Source organism: Trachurus japonicus, chromosome 11 (assembly GCF_045865225.1).
Source record: "Trachurus japonicus isolate A0001 chromosome 11, Traja_1.0".
NCBI classification, from domain to species: Eukaryota; Metazoa; Chordata; class Actinopteri; order Carangiformes; family Carangidae; genus Trachurus; species Trachurus japonicus.
In genome coordinates, this window is record NC_140917.1 from 1,079,268 (window position 1) to 1,105,516 (window position 26,249).

The 26,249-nt window shown below is 42.9% G+C and overlaps 1 long non-coding RNA gene across 1 annotated transcript; it reads left to right on the forward strand.

The window, feature by feature from the left end:
- Positions 1 to 731: 731 nt before the first annotated feature.
- On the forward strand, positions 732 to 2,266 carry LOC146977857 (uncharacterized). Its single transcript, XR_015037024.1, has 3 exons — positions 732 to 869; positions 965 to 1,118; positions 2,104 to 2,266. It is a non-coding gene; the product is annotated as an uncharacterized LOC146977857 (long non-coding RNA).
- The last annotated feature ends 23,983 nt before the right edge of the window (positions 2,267 to 26,249 follow it).

Below are 26,249 nucleotides of genomic sequence, written 5' to 3' on the forward strand. Positions count from 1 at the left end.
GGTCGGAACTACGACGGTATGTGAACCTCTTTGAACCTCTGACTAATTGATTGTTGAATGAAAAAAAAAGTCTGTCTTGCGCCGGTCAAAGAAATGTACGATTTTTCTTGTCTTGAAGCTGAGAAAAGACTTTATACAGTCATAAATCTGAATTATGTACAGTCTCTAAATGAAGGAGTGAATGTGATTTAATGAGCTGTGGTCCTTTAAATGCTGATACAGCAGTTTGAAAAAGAGCATTGTTTTGCTCGAAACGTCACGCTATTAAATTTATCTGAAGGGAGCTCATGGTGTGCGGATTTTTTCCTCTTTTTGCATTTTACTCCTCGTTGATCCAGCACCCATCCCAATTGGGCCTACGATGTGCGTGTCTTTCTCTCTTTAATTGTCCTTTAAATGTTTCTCTGCTCTTCCATCGGTTTTGACGCAACCTTCATCAGGCCACAGTTCGTTAAAGCTAAACTTATTTACAGACTTGAAGCTGTCCTTTTTGTTCTGCTTGTTTCTCACAAATCCATCTGAATTCAGCTTTGCAGGTGTAATCCCCCCACTTATCTCCTATTATGACACAGTCCTCTCCATCAGGATCCTGCCCTTTGGAGTCGTCCGGCTGATTGATGCCCCAGAGACTCAAGCTGAGAGAAGAGGAGCAGAAAGAACTGGATCAGAAACAACAGGAAACTTTGACCTGGAAATGGAAAAAATGTTTTTACTAAAGAGTCAAACCTTTTGTCCAGTGTTGAGCCGTCCACCCACTTCCAGTCTCCCTCTGTGTCTGAGTCCGTCAGACCGATCCAGAAGAAATCACCATTATGTTTCCGTCTTTCTCTCACTTGGTTCTTCAGGAACGTCTGAAGAGGAAACGTTTGGTGATTTTCTCTCTGCTCAGATGTTTCTGTTCTGAGACGATGAAACATAAAGTTGTGTTTTCTACCTGCTCCTCTCTGCTGTCAATCTTCACCAGGTCTCCTCCCTGATCTCTGCAGCTCCTCCTGCTCTTGGTCCAGGATAAATGACAGGAGGAGAACCTGTAGCACCGTCCTCCATGTTGTTCCCAGTCTCCTTCATACTTCAGACATGATTCATCTGTTGGAGGAGATGAACAAGGCATCGATCAGGTAACTACACTCTAACTTCCTGTATCTGTCAGTGCAACAGTGTTTGTTCACTTATCAGGAGAAAAATAGTTTCTACATGACTGAAAAATGTTGAGATGAAACGTAATGTGACACTAAATGGTTTTAAAACACAAACTTACCTGAGACTTTTTTTCTAAGTTCTTCATTAAGTACCTGCAGCTTCTGCAGCTCGTCTGTATTTTCAGTATTTTTATTTTCCAAGTCTTTAAAACAACAGAGCAGAGTGAGAGAATCAGTAGTCGACTTTACTGAAAACTAATGAAGCTGTTTGTTCACACTCGTGGCTTCATTTTTAGTTATAAGCTGATAGTTATTGTGATTATAACCTTTTTTTCGCTTCAGACCAAATGTTCACTGGAATTTAACATTATTTTATTTATTTACTTGTTTATTTGTTAACCAGAGACGGTGCACATTGATCAACATTTCAGATTCCACATCTATATAAATGTGCCAGAGCCAACATGGTCCCTTGGGCAGGTTGTAAAAAACCACTGCAGCTGTTCACTGGATCTGTTGATTATAAAAGGAAAACTCCACCAATATCACAGTTTATTATATAATAGGACAGTAGAATGTAAGAGGTAATATGAAGTAGAAATATTTATTTATTTTCTTCTCATTGTTCACATGAGAAACATAAAGTGATGAATTTTAAATCAGGTCTGTATCAGTCTTCACCTGTCTGAATAATAAAAGTGAACAAACTGACCTGAGAGATTTCTCTTCAGAGCTTCGAGGTCAAACTGCAGCTTTTGGAGCTGGTCCTTAGTTTGAAAAATTTGAATTACTGAGAAGAAAGAAGGAGAAGAAGAAGAAGACATCTGAACATCCAGTTTGATCTTGAGTGGTTTTGTACAGTGTTTGACTTGATGGAGGTTGTAGAGAGATGAGTTGTTGGTGTCACAGAGCAGATGTTGTTTGTCTGTAGCTACTTGACGTGTGAATCATCTGTTATTGACAGAGAAAAGAGTGGAGACTCACAGGAAGCAGCCAGAGCGCTGACGGCAGCTGCCAGGAGAAGACTGAGGACCAGGAGGGCCACGTCCCGCCGTCTCACCTGTGCTGGTCCCTTCAGCTCTGCTGCCCCCTGCTGGGAGACTGACCAACAGCAAAGACACAGCTCATGAGACTACTTTAAAATCAACAACAAACTAACAGGTCATTTCTTCTTTTTGAGTTTCTGAGAAAATCAGAGGAAGTGATGGTGCAAAATAACATCACACCTCTGAGAACATTTACCACGACTGCAGAGCGTCAACACAAAATGTCTTTGTGTGTTAATTAATGTTTATTTGCACACTGCATACTACTGTGTAATGCACATTTGTTTTAAAGAGTGTTTTTTCCTTTGTGTTAATATTTACACACCAGTTCCTCTGATTCCAGCAGCTACACATTTTATTAATTATTAATAATTATTCTTATTTTCCTATCGATCAGGTAACGGCCTCATCTTGACTCTACACTGTTGGTTACCGACCTGGCAGCTCTGCAGCTGCTTCACTTTCCAGCGTCCGGACCCCATAGTAAGTTGTTACATCTGATGAGGAAGTGATCGCTGCAACATAAAACCAAACAGGTGATCAAACAACTGCAAACTCAAGGTGACTTTGGAGAAGGTGAATGTTAAAATGTTTCACATCTCAAACACAAGAAACAACTCTTGAAGTATCTGGAGTTTACATATTAGAGAAGTGAGTCAGGTCCATCAGTTCACTCTGAAGACAGGAGATGGTTTTAAAATGAACATTTCACTTAATTCAGGATACATCTTTGATTTTATTCTGCACCTATAAGACAAAAAAATAATAATTAAGGACTCACCATTAGTGCGTCTCCTCGCCCCCCTCTCATACTGAACGTTGCTGTACAGGACTTCAGCTTCAGGCATTTTGCTGTGACCTTCAGAGAGTTTGAAACACAACTAAAGATAAAAACCTCCTGTTGGTCCACAAAGTTAAAGTGAGAATTTACTCAAGTTGTTTCAGTGTTTTACTTCCTCAGTGTTCAGACAGTTTTTTTTTATATTCTCTGACGTCTTTTGGTCAGTTTGTTATCTGAGGGTTAAACAGAGGAAGTTATGAAACTTCCTCTGAAAAAGCGCAGTATATGGATCCACTGTCAACCGATCAAAAAGCCACTTACAGCCACAAATAATGCTCAGAACAGCACCAAACATCGTCAACAGTACAAACACGGTCCCAGCCCATAATAGTACGAGGCATCAAACATCTGTTAGCTTAGCCTGGTTTCTATTGAAAAGAGACGAAAACAACTCACCCACTCTCCTCCAGTTATACGCTATGCAGCAACTTTCCGTGTCCAGCACAGAGTCCAGGCACTGACAACACACGTCCGAGGCCGACTGGCAGCACAAACATCTGGTTTCAGCGGCCACCGACAGCACAAACATCTGGTTTCAGCGGCCACTGGCAGGCAGTGACCACACTGAGAACTTGATTCCCCCAGGTCCAGCACATATCCTCCACCAGCTCTCCAGTTTTTAGTTTAGTTTTAGTTTATAAGTTTATTTGAAAACAGGGACAGTGCACATTAATAACATCACTGTAAATGCGCCAGAATTAGCCAAGAGGCTGTTTTTCATCTGTAGTCCCCTCTCCCTCTGTCACTTTTAGCCTCAGTTTCCAGCACATAGACTCCACTGCAGCTGCCCCTCTTTCACTTTTCTCCTCCATTTCCTTCAGCTTGTCTTCAGTAAACTCGGTCTCAAACTGATAGTAGCGCCCATCAAAATGAAATCAGTCGTTGTTGTTGTCAAACTACGTAAACTCAGCCGTGTTGTCCCTTCTGTGATGTCTGCTTCACAATGTTACAGACAGTCTCTTCCGGCAACGAACGTCGTCCTGATCTCGTGTGTGACGTCGCGTCTAATCTCACGCTTGTTTACGTGATTCTCTCTTGCAAATATCTAAAGTTAGAAATGCCCCATTCCGTTCATTTCCCTGTGAACACTCGATAATAACTTTTATAAACTGATAGGCAAGATACATAGGAACTTTGGCTGCATTATATGGAGTAATACACACACATTCATCCTTGAGCTGAGGGACTCTACTTCACTCTGTCATCGCCTCCACGCCAGCTGACTACCTGTAACCATGGCAGTTTATGTAGTTTGACAACAACAACGACTGGTTTCATTTCGATGGGCGCTACTATCAGTTTGACACCGAGTTTACTGAAGACAAGCTGAAGGAAATGGAGGAGAAAAGTTAAAGAGGGGCAGCTGCGGTGGAGACTATGTGCTGGAAATGAAGGAGAAAAGTGAAAGAGGGAGAGAGCCGGTGGAGTCTATGTGCTGGACCTGGGGGAATCAAGTGGTCAGTCTGGTCACTGCCTGCCAGTGGCTGCTGAAACCAGATGTTTGTGTTACCAGTCGGACTCGGAAAGTTGCTGCATAGCGTATAACTGGAGGAGAGTTTCTGACAGCCGCACCCCCCCCCCCCGCACACCACGACTAAATGACCTCGGTATTTCAAAAATCCTGGCTACGGCCCTGTGTCTGAGCATTATTTGTGGCTATAAGTGTCTTTTTGATTGGTTGCGTGTGGGTAGATAGACTGCGCTGTTTGTTATGGTGCGATCATTGCTAAAGTTGCTACAACTAGAGAAGCTAGCGATTAGCAGACTTCATCTCTCCAGGGGGGGGTTCAATTATTTAATCGTAAAGATTCCTAAATACTAGGGGTGTGACGAGATCTCGTGAGATTAAACTCGACGATATTTCTCGTCGCGTTAAAAATCTGTCTCGTGGGGCGGTGTGTGGCGCAGTGGTTAAAGCGGCCGCCCCATGTAGAGGCTATAGTCCTCAACGCAGGCGTCCCCGGTTCGAATCCCGTGTCGGGCAGACCTTTCCTGCATGTCATTCCCCCTCTCTCTGCCTCCCCCTTTCCTGTCTATCTCACTGAGCTATCAAATAAAGGCAAAAAGCCAAAAAATATACTTAAAAAAAAAAAATCTGTCTCGTGAGATTTCTTTTTCTTTTTTTTATGTTAAAAAATGTAAAGCAGGGTTTGCATTACCAGTTATCATTACTTTGCACCCCTTTCCACTAACTCTACTCGACTTGGTTTAGGTGCTTTTCAGTCACAGCTGAGTTCTTCATTCCTCCTCAGTAAAAACGAAACTTATTAACCAGCGCATCCAGCGCTAATTAACGACTCTGTGGCGGCCGCGACGCTCTCTCTCTCTCTCTCTGGCGCGCACACACACACACACACACGGGCACATGGACAGGTCGCGCTGTGACGGTAATAAACATATGCGCTGGACCGTCCGACGTGGGAGGGAGGAAGGGAGGGAGGGGGGCGGGGGGATCCAAGTAGTGAAATGGCACTGGGGGGAAGGGTTGTTGCCACTACTTAAAAAAATCCTAGAGGAAACACTGCACATAATATTGTTTGCACTTGAAAACAAGAAATAAATATTTAATTTAATTTAATTTATATTAACTTTTATAAATTTTAGTTTTAGTTTCAATTTGTGGAAGAAGACATTTATTAAAAGCTCATGCTTACATCATGCATGTAAATAGTTACAATAAAACATTTAAAAATGCATGTGCAACTCGGTTAAATAAAAGTCTGTTGGTCCAGTCATATTTTGTCATTGTAGTTTTCTTAAAATCTCGTCTCGTCTCGATCTCGTGAACCCAATCTCGTGTCTCGTCTCGTCTCGTGAGATGAGTGTATCGTCACACCCCTACTAAATACCGTTACTTTCACAAAAATTTGATGTTGGAACCTTATTAATAATAATAATAATAAATTTTATTTAGAAAGCGCCTTTCACGCCACTCAAGGACACTTTACAGCAGTTAAAATCATCAAAAAACACAGAATAAATCATCAATAAATAATACCAAAACAAAACACACAGCACGGAATAGACAACATTAAAAAGCACAAAATAAACAACAATAAACACATCAGTAAGAATGAATAATGAAGAGAGCAAATAAATAAAACTGTGCAGAATAAAAGGGAAGTGTTAGGGTGAGGGGTGGGGTGGATAGGCAATTTGAAACAGGTGGGTTTTGATTTTTGTTTTGAAAAGAGGGAGAGAGTCAATGTTACGGATGTGAGATGGTAAAGAATTCCAGAGTCGGGGAGCAGAGCGACTGAAAGCTCTGCTCCCCATGGTGCTGAGGAGAGCAGGGGGGACAGTGAGGTGGAGAGAGGAGGAAGATCTGAGGGAGCGTGCTGGAGTGGCAATGTGGAGAAGATCAGACAAGTATGGAGGGGCGAGGTTGTGGATAGCTTTGAAAGTATACAGAAGGATTTTGAATTGGATTCGTAATGTGACCGGGAGCCAGTGAAGTTGCTGTAGGATGGGAGTGATATGGTGGGAAGAAGGGGTTTTGGTGATGACACGTGCAGCAGAGTTTTGAACCAGTTGAAGCTTATGGAGAGACTTGTGAGGGAGACCAAAGAGGAGCGAGTTGCAATAATCAAGACGGGAGGTGACGAGGCTGTGGACAAGGATGGAGGCGGTGTTGGGAGTGAGGGAGGGACGGAGTCGATTGATATTACGTAAATGAAAGTAGGCAGCCCGAGTGGTGTTATTGATGTGAGATTTGAATGATAGAGTGCTGTCAAGGATGACACCCAGACTCTTAACCTGAGGGGAGGGGGAAACTGAGGAACTGTCGATAAGAAGGGGGAAACGGTCAATTTTGGATAGTGTAGATTTGGTGCCAACTAGAAGGATTTCTGTTTTATCACTGTTTAATTTGAGGAAGTTGGAAGTGAACCAGGATTTGATTTCGGTTAAGCAGGTGATGAGGGAAGAGGGTGGGAGTGCGGAGTTTGGTTTACTGGAAAGGTAGAGCTGGGTGTCATCCGCGTAGCAGTGGTAATGGATGTTATATTTACGGAAGATGGTGCCAAGGGGGAGGAGATAAGTGATGAAGAGAAGGGGCCCCAGGACAGAGCCCTGGGGCACACCTGTAGTGACTGGGGAGGGGTCAGACTTAAATGATTTGAGCTGGATGAACTGAGTGCGGCCTGAGAGATAGGAGTGGAACCAGTGAAGGGGGGTGTGGGTGATGCCGATGGAGGAGAGTCTATGAAGGAGGATGGGGTGGGAAATGGTGTCAAAAGCTGCACTTAGGTCGAGGAGGATGAGGATGGAAAGTGAACCGGAATCAGCTGCAGTGAGAAGATCGTTGGTGATTTTTATGAGTGCAGTTTCGGTGCTGTGGCGGGGGCGGAAACCAGATTGAAAAGGGTCATAGAGGGAGTTTTGAGTTAAGTGGGTGTGTAATTGGGTGGCGACTATTTTTTCAAGGATTTTGGATATGAAAGGTAGGTTGGAGATGGGGCGGAGATTATTGTAGTTGTTGGGGTCTAAGCCAGGTTTTTTCAGAATAGGGGTGATAGCTGCAGTTTTGAGGGGTGAGGGAACAGTTCCAGTGGTGAGTGAAGAGTGAATGATGGCAGATATGAGGGGAAGCACAGAGGGGAGACAAGATTTGACAAGGGTGGTGGGAAGGGGGTCAAGCTGACAGGTAGAGGGTTTGGATTTACAGATGAGGTCATAGATTTGAAGGTCAGTGGGAGGTTGGAAACTAGAGAAGTGCTGACAGCGTGGCAGAGGTGCTGGTGGGAGGAGAGGAAGTGCAGGTGGGAGAGAGGGAAGTGAGTCTGAAACTAAGTGTTGGTGAATGATGGAGATTTTGTCATTGAAAAACTGCATTAGGGAGTTACAGGTGTCAGTTGAATAGAGGTGGGGAGGTAAGGAGTCAGGTGGCTGGAGAGTTCTATTGAGCAGTGTGAACAGTGATCTGGTGTTTCCTTCATTGGAGATAATCTGAGCGGAGTAGTGGTTTGTTTTGGCTTGGATGATTGAGTCCTTGTAATGGCGTATGTGGGTTATGTACATTTCTTTGTGAATGGTGAGTCCAGTTTTCTTATAGAGTCGTTCCAGTTGGCGGCCTTTAGTTTTCATGGAGCGGAGATGAGGGGTATACCAGGGGGCAGTTGTGGAGAAGGAGACAGAGCGTGTTTTGAGGGGAGCGAGGGAGTTGAGGATGTTGCTTAGACTTGTGTTGTAGAGGGTTATCATTTCGTCAGAGGTGGTAGAACAGTCCGGGATCAGAATAGTGTCAATGTTGGAGCAGAGAGTGTCAATGTTGATGTTCTTTAAGTTCCGGAATGAAATGAAGCGTGGTGACTTGATTCTTGAGAGGCAGAGTGCAGTGCTAAAAGAGATGAGGAAATGGTCACTCACATGGAGATCGTCAGCTGTGCAGTTGGAGGGGGTGAGGCCAGAGCAGCAGATTAGGTCCAGAGTGTGTCCTTTTGTGTGTGTTGGGAAGTTGATGAATTGATGGAGTCCAAAACTGTCCAGGCATGATGAAAAGTCTCTGGTGAGGGGTGAATTAATGTTGTCCATGTGTATATTGAAGTCCCCTAGTAATATGATGTTTGGTGATAGAGTGGATAGATGGGTGAGTAAGATGGCAAAGTCATTTAAGAAGTCACTGTGGGGCTTGGGAGGGCGGTAGAAAGTGGCAATGATGGTGGGAGTGGGTCCAGGGAGTGTAAGTGCAAGATGTTCAAATGAGGAGAAGACAGGCAGTGACTGTGGCAGGACTTTCCATTTCTTATGGTGAATGACTGCAATACCTCCCCCACGGCCGTGGCTACGGGGGTGGGAGAGGTAAGTAAAGTCCGGTGGGGTGGAGTCGTTCAGTGAGGAGAAGTCATTTGGTTGTTGCCAGGTTTCAGTCAAACAGAGGAAGTCGAGCTTGCGGTCGGTGAGGAGGTCATGGATGAGGTGTCCTTTGTTTGTAAGTGAGCGGATGTTGAGAAGTCCAAAGCTGACAGATGAGTTATCATATTTGGTGTGAGTGGAAGCCAGCATAGATGGGCTGGCTAGTACAGAGTGATTAACAGTCCGGGTGGTGTTTCTGCCAGAGTGGTGTCTGTTTGTAATATGGACAGGAATAGGGAGTGGTTGGGTGTTGCTGTGGTTATTGGATAGAGTAATGATGGAGAGGCCAGCAGCTGAGGGAGACAATGACAGGTGTGGCCAGCAGGGGGAGCTCTGGGGAGAAGCTGTCGACAGTGAGTGCACCACAGAGGGAGAGGGGGGCGTGAGTGGGGGGGAAGTAAACAGTCAGTCATGTGGGAAGGAATGTACAGTGTGCTGCAGATTAGCCGCTAGCATGCGGCTACCTACGTAGCTAGGGTGTATTCCATCCGACTTAAAAAAGGATGAGCGGTTCCAGAAAAGATTAAAATTGTCCACAAAGGCAATGCTGTGAGCTTGGCACGCAGACTGGAGCCAGGTGTGCAGACTGAGGACTCGGCTGAAACGCCCACATCCACGGCCAGAAGTGGGGATGGGGCCGCTGATGAATGCAGAGAGTTCAGAGTTTTTCAGGAAATTTAAAAGTCGGATGAAGTGATTCTTCGTGAGCTCAGTCTGGCGGAGGGATGTGTCATTTGTACCGACATGGATTATAACTCTCTGGATGGAGGTTGGCAGAGTTTTCAACAGAGTGGGGAGATGTGTTAAAATGTCAAGGACCTTCGCACCGGGGAAACACCGTGTGACTGCGTTGAAAAAGCGGATGTTTTTTACGATGGAGTCACCTACAATTAAAGTCGTCGGAGGGAAAAGAGGACGTGGAGACTGCGTGACCGGAGAGGGACAGGACGATGGAGGGGAGCTCAGCCTCTCCGGGGAGGACAGTGGGGACAGGGCAGGAGGGACACGGGCCCGCTGCGGTGCAGGTGTGAAGCACGGTATTGACAGCCGGCGGGACCCGGTGAGGGAGCGCTCCGGCGCGGCAGGTGGACAGGACGGGGGCGGAGGAGCAGGCTGGGATCCCGGGGGCAAGGGGGGGAAATCGTGCAGGTCGAGGATGCTGTACTTGTTCTCCAGGTGAAGGTGGAAGACTGGAGCCTGTGGTGGAAACTTTGTTTTCCCGGTGCGGGCACTGATCTGGGACCAGTGCTCCTGGTGAGATGGAGTGGAGCTAACCGGAGCCTTAGGTTTAGCTCCGAGCCTTGTCCAGGAGACGTCGTGGATGAAGGGTGGAGGAGCAGCCGTGGCATCACGGTGAATGGAGACAGACTCAGGGGGTGAAGCAGGTTTCCCAGCAGCGGGCTCCGGGGGAGAGGTGGTTGCAGCGGCGGCGGCAGAGGCGGCGGCGGCGGCAGAGGCGGCAGCGGCGGTCGCAGCAGCAGCGGGGTCCGGAGGAGAGGCGGCAGGAGCGGCGGCGGCGGCGGCGGCGGGATCAGGCTCCGGTGTGCCAGTCAGGTCGGGGTGCGGAAGAGCGAAGATGATGGTGTCCAGCAGCTTCTCGTCTTCCTGGATCTGGTAGAGCCTGGAGATTCTCTTCTCCAGCTCCTGGATCTTTTCAGCCAGACAGGTGCAGTTGACACAGCCGGATGGGAGTGGAGTCATGGCTGAAACAGAGAGGACAGAGGCCAGCAGGCAGCCAACAACACCAGACGGGAGCGAACAGAGGGCAGTCTGAAATGATGACTGGACTGTGCCGTGTAGGACACTTACACACCAGGGCTCCGTAGGAGCCCGCAGCGGTGGATTAGCAGAACAATAACAGATCAGATCAACAGCACGGAGAGGAGACCTACCGGCGAGGGCCTGGGAAGAGGCCCGCTATTGGTGGAAAACTCAGGTAGGTCTTGGTTGCAAAGTTCCAGTCCGTAGCCGATGTAATCCCAGATGTTTGTTTAATCCATGGGGGCATTGATTGATGAATGTAGCCGGATACACACCGAATAAGAGACAGTTCTTGATAAAATCAGTGCCAGCGCAGTCGGGGCCTGTTTGCTAGTTGTGCAAACACTAGCCAGGTTTAAAACGCCGAAGGAGTGAAATCCACACGTCCGATTGCTAGTATATTTCACCCAGGTCAAATATATACTTAAAGCCAACCAGTTACTGAAAGTGGGTTGTCAAGAAGTTGAGATAAAAACGCTAAAACTGGGTAAAAAGGACGGTTTGCGGGAGCGACTCTGGCCGGCGTAGTACCTCCTCCAGGCCTGTGTTATTGGCAGATTTGGGCAAAAATAAAGGTAAATGCACAGATACTGGTCCATTTAACTAACGTAACATTGAATTGGTAGGAATTTAAATGTTAACGTGTCATTTTTAATAAAAACAAAAAAGCAAAACAAAACAAAAAATGTTTAAAATAAACGCAAACAAAACGCAAAATATTTCAAACACTTCCCCTGGGGATTAAGAAACAAAAAATGATTAAAATAAACGTAAATTTGGTATTGATGACAATTTATGACCTGAATATTTCAAACACTTCCCGAGGGGGTTAATAATTGGTCATATATTAATAGATACTTGAAATATTTTGTGTAAACAATGAGTAATGTAATTATATTTTGACTATATTTGATTTTACACATTCATAGTGTTGTGAAATTAATTAGTGCATAATAATCGTGATAATCGTAACACCGTGATTATTTCTCTGACAATAATCGTACCAGGAAAATGTATAATCCCTACTCATAACGGTTTTTAACTGGTTTAATGCCGGTGTCTCCGGTTTGTATATGTTAATAGATAAGTACAAGTTTAATGTTTCATTTATACTGTGAAAAAAGACGATACTTTATCATCATAAAATAAGATTTATGGCGTTTGTGTGGATTTAAAAAAATGTTTGGTAACTGAAAATGAAAAAAGAATGTAATATAAATAATATTATAATCAAATACTTTAGAAAGTGTGTTGTAGCATAACGGTTATTTTTCCTGGCTTTGTGCTTTCAAGGCCAGGAGCTTGTGTGTGTGTGTGATTGTGCGCCTGATTGTCGTCCTCCTCGTCATCATCATCCTCATCCCGTCATCTTCATCACTCTTCATCCTCTTCTTCTTCGTCTTCCCTTTCCTCATCATCCTCATCAAAGAGACTCTGAATCTTCAGCTCAACTGGTTGTGATGAACATTACAGTTGGTAAGCCAACCCAGTAGAGCCCGTCAGAGAAGTTGATTTTTGTTTTGTCACTTATTGATAATTTACGTGCTGTGTTGGTACTGTTTTTGTCATTATTATTATTTTGTTTATTATTTTATTAACTGATTAGAGAGTGAGACAAACCACCTGCAGGTAAGAAAAAAATGGAGTTTAAACATAATAAAAATAAGAATAAATAGTTGAATTAATCACAACATAATTAGTAATATCAAAATATTTTAATCAAAGAGAAATAAATTAAACACTTAATATTAGAGCTAAATTAATATTTAACCAATTAGATACTCACCTGTGGAGAGAGGGAAAATGTTATTTATCTTTTGTATTTATTTATTTTGGGTTATACATGTGGATGAGGTGTTGTTGTATATATGTGGTAATCGTTATTTACTCAAAGAAAGAGATAAGAATAAAAAGAGAACTAAGAAATGAAAAAAACAATTGATAAACAAAAGAATGAATTGTATTACTTACCCCCTTCTGTTATTTTAACCAGTTGCTACAAGATAATTTAGTTTATTTACTGCATCTGCTCATGTTGAGACAGTAGTAGATATTATAGTTGATATTTATATAAATCATGTTTTTCAAAACACTGACAACCAGACTTTCTTCACCTGTCAGGTTTGTCTCTCTGGACTGGATTCATCCATGATGGTCAAACTTTGTCTTAGTCTTGTTCAACATGAAGCTGTTATATTCAATATTTCTTTCAATACCAATGTGTTAAATAATAATATTGTTGTCTGCTCTACTTTGTACTGGCTTAAATCCCAGCTTGAACCTCTGAGGCTGAAACATGAAGCATCAACAGTGAAGAAGCAGCAGCTGCAGTTCCTCTCCTGACCACTAGAGTGAGTCTCCAACAGTGAGTCAGTCTCCATAGACTCCCATGTTAAAATAAACATGTTTACATCCTGGAACAGAAACTGTTTCTCCAACTCACCTGTTGAACACTTTATTAGTGACTGAAGTGATGGAGAATAAGGGGGCGTGGCCTCTTGGAGTGACAGGTGGAGGAGTCTCAGCTCCACACAGGCTCCTCCTCTTTGGCCATTTTAGGACACATTTGTAAAACCAGTCACAATCAACACACAATTAGAGTGATCTGAAGATGTAAATGTTTTATTAAGACTTTATCTAAATGTATCACAGAAATGAGTTAAACATTCTTCATACATCTGTATGAAAAAAAAAAAAAAGAATATCAGAGACATTGAATGAATTTAAAGCTGGTTTGAGTATTTTGAGGAATTGTGTTCAACTAAACGTAAAAGAGATGAAAATGAACAGAAACAGGAAGTAAAAATGAGAAAACCCAAACACTTTCTTTCTTTTAACTGTTTAAAGTTAAAGGGACAACGAGGAGTTTCTATTCAGTTATAAAAAAGTCTCACGTTAATGTGGATGAATCTCCGCTACCCACACTTGTTAATGGGCCCATTTTCGATAAATATATCGATCTGTCTCTATCGTTATTTTGTTATTATTAGTGGTGGCGGAGTTATGAGAATAACGCCGCAGAATCGTCGTTTATGGTCGGAACTACGACGGTATGTGAACCTCTTTGAACCTCTGACTAATTGATTGTTGAATGAAAAAAAAAGTCTGTCTTGCGCCGGTCAAAGAAATGTACGATTTTTCTTGTCTTGAAGCTGAGAAAAGACTTTATACAGTCATAAATCTGAATTATGTACAGTCTCTAAATGAGGGAGTGAATGTGATTTAACGAGCTGTGGTCCTTTAAATGTTTCTCTGCTCTTCCATCGGTTTTGACGCAACCTTCAGCAGGCCACAGTTCGTTAAAGCTAAACTTATTTACAGACTTGAAGCTGTCCTTTTTGTTCTGCTTGTTTCTCACAAATCCATCTGAATGCAGCTTTGCAGGTGTAATCCCCCCACTTATCTCCTATTATGACACAGTCCTCTCCATCAGGATCCTGCCCTTTGGAGTCGTCCGGCTGATTGATGCCCCAGAAACTCAAACTGAGAGAAGAGGAGCAGAAACAACTGGATCAGAAACAACAGGAAACTCTGACCTGGAAATGGAAAAAAAAATGTTTTTACTAAAGAGTCAAACCTTTTGTCCAGTGTTGAGCCGTCCACCCACTTCCAGTCTCCCTCTGTGTCTGAGTCCGTCAGACCGATCCAGAAGAAATCACCATAATGTTTCTGTCTTTCTCTCACTTGGTTCAGCAGGAACGTCTGAAGAGGAAACGTTTGGTGATTTTCTCTCTGCTCAGATGTTTCTGTTCTGAGACGATGAAACATAAAGTTGTGTTTTCTACCTGCTCCTCTCTGCTGTCAATCTTCACCAGGTCTCCTCCCTGATCTCTGCAGCTCCTCCTGCTCTCCATCCAGGATAAATGAATGGAGGAGAACCTGTAGCACCGTCCTCCATGTTGTTCCCAGTCTCCTTCATACTTCAGACATGATTCACCTGTTGGAGGAGATGAACAAGGCATCGATCAGGTAACTACACTCTAACTTCCTGTATCTGTCAGTGCAACAGTGTTTGTTCACTTATCAGGAGAAAAATAGTTTCTACATGACTGAAAAATGTTGAGAAGAAACGTAATGTGACACTAAATGGTTTTAAAACACAAACTTACCTGAGACTTTTTTTCTAAGTTCTTCATTAAGTACCTGCAGCTTCTGCAGCTCGTCTGTATTTTCAGTATTTTTATTTTCCAAGTCTTTAAAACAACAGAGCAGAGTGAGAGAAGCAGTAGTCGACTTTACTGAAAACTAATGAAGCTGTTTGTTCACACTAGTGGCTTCATTTTTAGTTATAAGCTGATAGTTATTGTGATTATAACCTTTTTTTCGCTTCAGACCAAATGTTCACTGGAATTTAACATTATTTTATTTATCTACTTGTTTATTTGTTAACCAGAGACGGTGCACATTGATCAACATTTCAGATTCCACATCTATATAAATGTGCCAGAGCCAACATGGTCCCTTGGGCAGGTTGTAAAAAACCACTGCAGCTGTTCACTGGATCTGTTGATTATAAAAGGAAAACTCCACCAATATCACAGTTTATTATATAATAGGACAGTAGAATGTAAGAGGTAATATGAAGTAGAAATATTTATTTATTTTCTTCTCATTGTTCACATGAGAAACATAAAGTGATGAATTTTAAATCAGGTCTGTATCAGTCTTCACCTGTCTGAATAATAAAAGTGAACAAACTGACCTGAGAGATTTCTCTTCAGAGCTTCGAGGTAAAACTGCAGCTTTTGGAGCTGGTCCTTAGTTTGAACGTTTTGATTTACTGAGAAGAAAGAAGAAGAAGGAGAAGACATCTGAACATCCAGTTTGATCTTGAGTGGTTTTGTACAGTGTTTGACTTGATGGAGGTTGTAGAGAGATGAGTTGTTGGTGTCACAGAGCAGATGTTGTTTGTCTGTAGCTACTTGACGTGTGAATCATCTGTTATTGACAGAGAAAAGAGTGGAGACTCACAGGAAGCAGCCAGAGCGCTGACGGCAGCTGCCAGGAGAAGACTGAGGACCAGGAGGGCCACGTCCCGCCGTCTCACCTGTGCTGGTCCCTTCAGCTCTGCTGCCCCCTGCTGGGAGACTGACCAACAGCAAAGACACAGCTCATGAGACTACTTGAAAATCAACAACAAACTAACAGGTCATTTCTTCTTTTTGAGTTCCTGAGAAAATCAGAGGAAGTGATGGTGCAAAATAACATCACACCTCTGAGAACATTTACCACGACTGCAGAGCGTCAACACAAAATGTCTTTGTGTGTTAATTAATGTTTATTTGCACACTGCATACTACTGTGTAATGCACATTTGTTTTAAAGAGTGTTTTTTCCTTTGTGTTAATATTTACACACCAGTTCCTCTGATTCCAGCAGCTACACATTTTATTAATTATTAATAATTATTCTTATTTTCCTATCGATCAGGTAACGGCCTCATCTTGACTCTACACTGTTGGTTACCGACCTGGCAGCTCTGCAGCTGCTTCACTTCCCAGCATCCGGACCCCATAGTAAGTTGTTACATCTGATGAGGAAGTGATCGCTGCAACATAAAACCAAACAGGTGATCAAACAACTGCAAACTCAAGGTGACTTTGGAGAAGGTGAATGTTAAAATGTTTCACATCTCAAACACAAGAAACAACTCTTGAAGTATCTGGAGTTTACATATTAGAGAAGTGAGTCAGGTCCATCAGTTCACTCTGAAGACAGGAGATGGTTTTAAAATGAACATTTCACTTAATTCAGGATACATCTTTGATTTTATTCTGCACCTATAAGACAAAAAAATAATAATTAAGGACTCACCATTAGTGCGTCTCCTCGCCCCCCTCTCATACTGAACGTTGCTGTACAGGACTTCAGCTTCAGGCATTTTGCTGTGACCTTCAGAGAGTTTGAAACACAACTAAAGATAAAAACCTCCTGTTGGTCCACAAAGTTAAAGTGAGAATTTACTCAAGTTGTTTCAGTGTTTTACTTCCTCAGTGTTCAGACAGTTTTTTTTTATATTCTCTGACGTCTTTTGGTCAGTTTGTTATCTGAGGGTTAAACAGAGGAAGTTATGAAACTTCCTCTGAAAAAGCGCAGTATATGGATCCACTGTCAACCGATCAAAAAGCCACTTACAGCCACAAATAATGCTCAGAACAGCACCAAACATCGTCAACAGTACAAACACGGTCCCAGCCCATAATAGTACGAGGCATCAAACATCTGTTAGCTTAGCCTGGTTTCTATTGAAAAGAGACGAAAACAACTCACCCACTCTCCTCCAGTTATACGCTATGCAGCAACTTTCCGTGTCCAGCACAGAGTCCAGGCACTGACAACACACGTCCGAGGCCGACTGGCAGCACAAACATCTGGTTTCAGCGGCCACCGACAGCACAAACATCTGGTTTCAGCGGCCACTGGCAGGCAGTGACCACACTGAGAACTTGATTCCCCCAGGTCCAGCACATATCCTCCACCAGCTCTCCAGTTTTTAGTTTAGTTTTAGTTTATAAGTTTATTTGAAAACAGGGACAGTGCACATTAATAACATCACTGTAAATGCGCCAGAATTAGCCAAGAGGCTATTTTTCATCTGTAGTCCCCTCTCCCTCTGTCACTTTTAGCCTCCGTTTCCAGCACATAGACTCCACTGCAGCTGCCCCTCTTTCACTTTTCTCCTCCATTTCCTTCAGCTTGTCTTCAGTAAACTCGGTCTCAAACTGATAGTAGCACCCATCAAAATGAAATCAGTCGTTGTTGTTGTCAAACTACGTAAACTCAGCCGTGTTGTCCCTTCTGTGATGTCTGCTTCACAATGTTACAGACAGTCTCTTCCGGCAACGAACGTCGTCCTGATCTCGTGTGTGACGTCGCGTCTAATCTCACGCTTGTTTACGTGATTCTCTCTTGCAAATATCTAAAGTTAGAAATGCCCCATTCCGTTCATTTCCCTGTGAACACTCGATAATAACTTTTATAAACTGATAGGCAAGATACATAGGAACTTTGGCTGCATTATATGGAGTAATACACACATTCATCCTTGAGCTGAGGGACTCTACTTCACTCGGTAATCGGCTCCACTCCAGCTGACTACCTGTAACCATGGCAGTTTATGTAGTTTGACAACAACAACGACTGGTTTCATTTCGATGGGCGCTACTATCAGTTTGAGACCGAGTTTACTGAAGACAAGCTGGAGGAAATGGAGGAGAAAAGTTAAAGAGGGGCAGCTGCGGTGGAGACTATGTGCTGGAAATGGAGGCTAAAAGTGACAGAGGGAGAGAGCTGGTGGAGTCTATGTGCTGGACCTGGGGGAATCAAGTGGTCAGTCTGGTCACTGCCTGCCAGTGGCCGCTGAAACCAGATGTTTGTGTTACCAGTCGGACTCGGAAAGTTGCTGCATAGCGTATAACTGGAGCAGAGTGGGTGAGTTGTTTTCGTCTCTTTTCAATAGAAACCAGGCTAAGCTAACAGATGTTTGGTGCCTCGTATTATGGGCTGGGACCGTGTTTGTACTGTTGATGATGTTTGGTGCTGTCTGAGCATTATTTGTGGCTATAAGTGTCTTTTTGATTGGTTGCGTGTGGGTAGATAGACTGCGCTGTTTGTTATGGTGCGATCATTGCTAAAGTTGCTACAACTAGAGAAGCTAGCGATTAGCAGACTTCATCTCTCCAGGGGGGGGTTCAATTATTTAATCGTAAAGATTCCTAAATACTAGGGGTGTGACGAGATCTCGTGAGATTAAACTCGACGATATTTGTCGTCGCGTTAAAAATCTGTCTCGTGGGGCGGTGCGTGGCGCAGTGGTTAAAGCGGCCGCCCCATGTAGAGGCTATAGTCCTCAACGCAGGCGTCCCCGGTTCGAATCCCGTGTCGGGCAGACCTTTCCTGCATGTCATTCCCCCTCTCTCTGCCTCCCCCTTTCCTGTCTATCTCACTGAGCTATCAAATAAAGGCAAAAAGCCAAAAAATATACTTGAAAAAAAAAAATCTGTCTCGTGAGATTTCTTTTTCTTTTTTTTATGTTAAAAAATGTAAAGCAGGGTTTGCATTACCAGTTATCATTACTTTGCACCCCTTTCCACTACACAGTTATAACTCTACTCGACTTGGTTTAGGTGCTTTTCAGTCACAGCTGAGTTCTTCATTCCTCCTCAGTAAAAACGAAACTTATTAACCAGCGCATCCAGCGCTAATTAACGACTCTGTGGCGGCCGCGACGCTCTCTCTCTCTCTCTCTCTCTCTCTCTCTCTGGCGCGCACACACACACACACACACGGGCACATGGACAGGTCGCGTTGTGACGGTAATAAACATATGCGCTAGACCGTCCGACGTGGGAGGGAGGGAGGGAGGGAGGGAGGCGGGGGGATCCGAGTATCCGAGTAGTGAAATGGCACTGGGGGGAAGGGGGGGTTGTTGCCACTACTTAAACAAATCCTAGAGGAAACACTGCACATAATATTGTTTGCACTTGAAAACAAGAAATAAATATTTAATTTAATTTAATTTATATTAACTTTTATAAATTTTAGTTTTAGTTTCAATTTGTGGAAGAAGACATTTATTAAAAGCTCATGCTTACATCATGCATGTAAATAGTTACAATAAAACATTTAAAAATACATGTGCAACTCGGTTGAATAAAAGTCTGTTGGTCCAGTCATATTTTGTCATTGTAGTTTTCTTAAAATCTCGTCTCGTCTCGATCTTGTGAACCCAATCTCGTGTCTCGTCTCGTCTCGTGAGATGAGTGTATCGTCACACCCCTACTAAATACCGTTACTTTCACAAAAATTTGATGTTGGAACCTTATTGGCAGATTTGGGCAAAAATAAAGGTAAATGCACAGATACTGGTCCATTTAACTAACGTAACATTGAATTGGTAGGAATTTAAATGTTAACGTGTCATTTTTAATAAAAACAAAAAAGCAAAACAAAACAAAAAATGTTTAAAATAAACGCAAACAAAACGCAAAATATTTCAAACACTTCCCCTGGGGATTAAGAAACAAAAAATGATTAAAATAAACGTAAATTTGGTATTGATGACAATTTATGACCTGAATATTTCAAACACTTCCCGAGGGGGTTAATAATTGGTCATATATTAATAGATACTTGAAATATTTTGTGTAAACAATGAGTAATGTAATTATATTTTGACTATATTTGATTTTACACATTCATAGTGTTGTGAAATTAATTAGTGCATAATAATCGTGATAATCGTAACACCGTGATTATTTCTCTGACAATAATCGTACCAGGAAAATGTATAATCCCTACTCATAACGGTTTTTAACTGGTTTAATGCCGGTGTCTCCGGTTTGTATATGTTAATAGATAAGTACAAGTTTAATGTTTCATTTATACTGTGAAAAAAGACGATACTTTATCATCATAAAATAAGATTTATGGCGTTTGTGTGGATTTAAAAAAATGTTTGGTAACTGAAAATGAAAAAAGAATGTAATAATATAAATAATATTATAATCAAATACTTTAGAAAGTGTGTTGTAGCATAACGGTTATTTTTCCTGGCTTTGTGCTTTCAAGGCCAGGAGCTTGTGTGTGTGTGTGATTGTGCGCCTGATCGTCGTCCTCCTCGCCATCATCATCCTCATCCCGTCATCTTCATCACTCTTCATCCTCTTCTTCTTCATCTTCCCTTTCCTCATCATCCTCATCAAAGAGACTCTGAATCTTCAGCTCAACTGGTTCTGATGAACATTACAGTTGGTAAGCCAACCCAGTAGAGCCCGTCAGAGAAGTTGATTTTTGTTTTGTCACTTATTGATAATTTACGTGCTGTGTTGGTACTGTTTTTGTCATTATTATTATTTTGTTTATTATTTTATTAACTGATTAGAGAGTGAGACAAACCACCTGCAGGTAAGAAAAAAATGGAGTTTAAACATAATAAAAATAAGAATAAATAGTTGAATTAATCACAACATAATTAGTAATATCAAAATATTTTAATCAAAGAGAAATAAATTAAACACTTAATATTAGAGCTAAATTAATATTTAACCAATTAGATACTCACCTGTGGAGAGAGGGAAAATGTTATTTATCTTTTGTATTTATTTATTTTGGGTTATACATGTGGATGAGGTGTTGTTGTATATATGTGGTAATCGTTATTTACTCAAAGAAAGAGATAAGAATAAAAAGAGAACTAAGAAATGAAAAAAACAATTGATAAACAAAAGAATGAATTGTATTACTTACCCCCTTCTGTTATTTTAACCAGTTGCTACAAGATAATTTAGTTTATTTACTGCATCTGCTCATGTTGAGACAGTAGTAGATATTATAGTTGATATTTATATAAATCATGTTTTTCAAAACACTGACTAACAGGACTTTGTTTCTTCACCTGTCAGGTCTGTCTCTCTGGACTGGATTCATCCATGATGGTCAAACTTTGTCTTAGTCTTGTTCAACATGAAGCTGTTATATTCAATATTTCTTTCAATACCAATGTGTTAATTAATAATATTGTTGTCTGCTCTACTTTGTACTGGCTTAAATCCCAGCTTGAACCTCTGAGGCTGAAACATGAAGCATCAACAGTGAAGAAGCAGCAGCTGCAGTTCCTCTCCTGACCACTAGAGTGAGTCTCCAACAGTGAGTCGGTCTCCATAGACTCCCATGTTAAAATAAACATGTTTACATCCTGGAACAGAAACTGTTTGTACAACTCACCTGTTGAACACTTTATTAGTGACTGAAGTGATGGAGAATAAGGGGGCGTGGCCTCTTGGAGTGACAGGTGGAGGAGTCTCAGCTCCACACAGGCTCCTCCTCTTTGACCATTTTAGGACACATTTGTAAAACCAGTCACAATCAACACACAATTAGAGTGATCTGAAGATGTAAATGTTTTATTAAGACTTTATCTAAATGTATCACAGAAATGAGTTAAACATTCTTCATACATCTGTTATTGTAAAAAATAAAAATAAAGAAGAATATCAGAAACATTGAATGAACTTAAAGCTGGTTTGAGTATTTTGAGGAATTGTGTTCAACTAAACGTAAAAGAGATGAAAATGTAGTAAAAGTAAAAATTAAAAAACCCAAACAATTTCTTTCTTTAAACCGTTTAAAGTTAAGATTTTTCTTGTCTTGAAGAATCTAAATCTGAATTATTTACACACATGACACAAACTTCATCAGGCCACAGTTTGTTAAAGCTAAACTGATTTACAGACTTGAAGCTGTCCTTTTTGTTCTGATGGTTTCTCACAAATCCATCTGTATTCACCTTTGCAGGTGTAATCGTTCCACTGATTTCCCATTATGACACAGTCCTCTCCATCAAGATCCTCCTGTTTCCAGTCGTCCGGCTGATCGCGGCCCCAGAAACTCAAGCTGAGAGAAGAGGAGCAGAAAGAACTGGATCAGAAACAACAGGAAACTTTGACCTGGAAATGGATAAAAAAAGGTTTTTACTAAAGAGTCAAACCTTTTGTTCAGTGTTGAGCCGTCCACCCACTTCCAGTCTCCCTCTGTGACTGAGTCCGTCAGACCGATCCAGAAGAGATCAACATTATGTTTCTGTCTTTCTCTCACTTGGTTCAGCAGCAACGTCTGAAGAGGAAACGTTTGGTGATTTTCTCTCTGCTCAGATGTTTCTGTTCTGAGACGATGAAACATAAAGTTGTGTTTTCTACCTGCTCCTCTCTGCTGTCAATCTTCACCAGGTCTCCTCCCTGATCTCTGCAGCTCCTCCTGCTCTCCATCCAGGATGAATGAATGGAGGAGAACCTGTAGCACCGTCCTCCATGTTGTTCCCAGTCTCCTTCATACTTCAGACATGATTCACCTGTTGGAGGAGATGAACAAGGCATCGATCAGGTAACTACACTCTAACTTCCTGTATCTGTCAGTGCAACAGTGTTTGTTCACTTATCAGGAGAAAAATAGTTTCTACATGACTGAAAAATGCTGAGAAGAAACGTAAAGAGAGAGAGAGTAAATTCAACGTGACACTAAATCAGTGATTTTCAACCACTGTGCCGTGGAAAATTACCAAATTTAACTTAATTGATCCAAACTAGCGATGCACATTTTGAATTTTTTTTTTCAGACCGATAACCGACGCTCATAGGCGATTATAACCGTTAACGAGTGAGATTCAGCACTCCATCGAGTGTCTGTGACTATAGGCTCATGCCGACTGGCCAGTCTCATTTTGTTTGTTTGTTTTTTATTTTTCTAAAACACACGCGCGCTGCAGCTCATCCACGCCAGAACAGCAGAGCTCCTCTGCTCATCTGTGCAGCTGCAGGTGAGGGGGGAGCCGGCTGGAGAGCGCCTTCCCTCGGTTTTCCACACACACATCATTTTAAACGTGTGTGTGTCTCGTGTGCAGACGCAACGGTCAAATATGTATAGACGGACAAGCAACAACTTAATTAATCGTCATTTAATTATTTTATTTTGAAAATTGACCGGAAACTCTCGCCTTTTCTGTGCGATCTGGTCTATCCAGCTTGACAGACGGCACTCTCGGTGCTCGCGGCTCACGTGAAAAATAGATCTGAAGCGCTGCAGGCGCGCGCACTGCACTCCAGAGCGTGAGATGTGCGACCAGGCAGAGTGAAGCACGCGTTGCAGGTTGCACTCAGAGTTTGTTCTGACTTTCTGTCACAGGGAGTGCATAGCATAAGTTTAAGTCCTCTGTTTGCTGTGAAATATGGCTGAAGGCACGAGTGGAAGTGTGCACGTGTGACAGCTAAAAAAAAAAGAAGAATCAAAAAGAGTCAAATCAGAATCCAAGTTCTTGTTATCAGTTAACAGTTTGTGTCCAAACAAATATCATTTAGCTCCTAAAATAATTTGGCTTTGTTGAGCATCTGTGTCTGCAATAGTGACTGTCTGGCAGAGTTGGCTAATAAAATAGGACTCTTTCTTTATGTCAGTGGGTAGTGGCAGAAGCCTGCACAATGACCAGGCCTTAGCAATGACCATTGCTGAGTCAGAACAAACTAACTACACTGTAAGAGACAAAATTTGTATTATATTTACTGTATTAGGCTGCACTGTGTCATTTTCTAACATTTTTGGTTAGTGGTGTGCCGCAGGATTTTTTTAATGAACAAAATGTGCCGTGGCTCAAAAAAGGTTGAAAAACACTGCACTAAATGGTTTTAAAACACAAACTTACCTGAGACTTTTTTTCTAAGTTCTTCATTAAGTACCTGCAGCTTCTGCAGCTCGTCTGTATTTTTATTTTCCAAGTCTTAAAAACAACAGAGCAGAGTGAGAGAAGCTCAGGGCTGAAAAGAATCAGTAGTCGACTTCACTAAAGTAGAATGTATGAGGTAATATGAAGTAGAAAACGTTATTTATTTTCTTCTCATTGTTCACATGAGAAACAAAGTGATACATTTTAAATCAGGTCTGTATCAGTCTTCACCTGTCTGAATAATAAAAGTGAACAAACTGACCTGAGAGATTTCTCTTCAGAGCTTCGTGGTCAAACTGCAGCTTTTGGAGCTGGTCCTTAGTTTGAACGTTTTGATTTACTGAGAAGAAAGAAGAAGAAAAAGAAGAAGGCATCGATCAGGTAACTACACTCTAACTTCCTGTATCTGTCAGTGCAACAGTGTTTGTTCACTTATCAGGAGAAAAATAGTTTCTACATGACTGAAAAATGTTGAGAAGAACGTAAAGAGAGAGAGAGTAAATTCAATGTGACACTAAAATACAAACTTACCTGGGACAATTTTTTCCAGATCTTCATTAAGTACCTGCAGCTTCTGCAGCTTCTGCAGGTCCTCTGTAATTTCAGTGTTTTTATTTTCCAAGTCTTTAAAGCTATGGTCTACGATTTGGAGCATTGGTAATTATTATTAACATCGTTTATACAGCGATTATGGTCCTGTGGTCCGATATACACAATATAAATAGCAAAAAGAACCAAAAAAATCCATTCAGTCTATCAGCCGTGGGCCTGCATAGAAATTGACCAATGGGCGCCGCGCGCCCCGTCCGGCTCCCACTGGCTCGTACCCCCCATCCTATCCCCTCGTCTCGCCTGCTCCTCCTCGACCCGCCTCGTCCCCACCCCCTCCGCTTAGAAACTACAAGTAGTTTGTAACCGCTCTGAGCTGCTCAACCACAGACACATGAACCCACCAATTCAGCGCCTGCTGCCCCCCACCCCCGGTCGGTCTGCCGAAAAAAAGCCCCACTAGGATTCAGAGAAGCACAGTACAGAAGCACAGAATGTTTTGCTGCCCTTATTACCGGTACCGGTGCCGCGCCGAGTCTCCCTGATCCTCTCCCCGACACACAGCCGCTTCCAGCCGCAGCCGCAGCCTGACCGGGGTGCTCTGCACCCTGCACACCGCGGCCCTGCTGAGCTCCTGGTCTTCCTCCTCTCCCCGACACACAGCCGCTTCCAGCTGCTTCCAGCCGCAGCCTGACCGGTCTCTCTGCACTGCGGTGCTGCGGAGCTCCAGGCCCCGGTCTCTCTGCTCCTCTTCCCCAGACACAGCACCCTGTGGCCGGTCACCCAGCGCGAGGAGTCTCCCTGTAGCATGAGGCTGTGCTAATGGTTGCTAATGGCGGCGCTGCTCGTACCAGCGGTCGCCGCGGTCCCGTTGCCGGGGACGGCGACGACGGTACTGGCACCGCCTCGTTACCGGCAGCTGGTGCACAGCGGCGGCGCCAGCCCCGATGCCGCCGCTGTGCACCAGCTGCGGTAACGAGGCGGTATTAGTGGGCTAGCGCCGAGCACAGCCTCATGCTACAGGGAGACTCTTGGCGCTGGATGACCCAGGACAGGGTGCTGTGTCTGGGGGAGAGGAGCAGGAAGAGTCGGGGCCTGGAGCTCCGCGGCGCCGCGGTGCAGAGAGACCCAGGCTGCAGCGGCGGTGCTGAGTTTATGTTGAACAGGTAATCTTTGGTTTTATTGTGGAAGTTGTGACTGTGAATATGACATTTTACTCCGCATTCAAAGCCGCGTTTGGTTTCTGCAGGCAGCAGCAGCTTGTTGCTTGCTCCGCTCTGCTCTGTGAGGGGAGGGGGGGAGGCGTGTCGCGAGGAGGTCCCGAGGGGCGGGCCATACGAGCTCAGAGGGGAGGGGCGGGGGTGTGTGAGAGGTGCTTTTTTCAAATTTTTCTCATCCTCTTTCAAAACGTAGACCATAGCTTTAAAACAACAGAGCAGAGTGAGAGAAGCTCAGGACTGAAAAGAATCAGCAGTCGACTTTACTAAAAACTAATGAAGCTGTTTATTCACACTAGTGGCTTCATTTTTAGTTATAAGCTGATAGTTATTGTGATTATGACCTCTTTTTTTCACTTAGGACCAAATGTTCACTGGAACTTAAAGGTACAATATGTAAGAAATCTAAAGCAACTGGCTGTAAAATCATCCTAATATGTCACGGAGACTCAGGAATAATGTTCATATAACATACTGAACTCACCAACAACAATCCTACAGCCAAGATATTCGCATTAAAAATGTTTTTTTTGCTGACCGCAATTCATGTTTATGTTTTGAATTTCTATGGTTGGCATGTGTCGCCACCCAGCGCTTTCTCCCTGTCACAGCGTCTGTGGCATTTCAGCC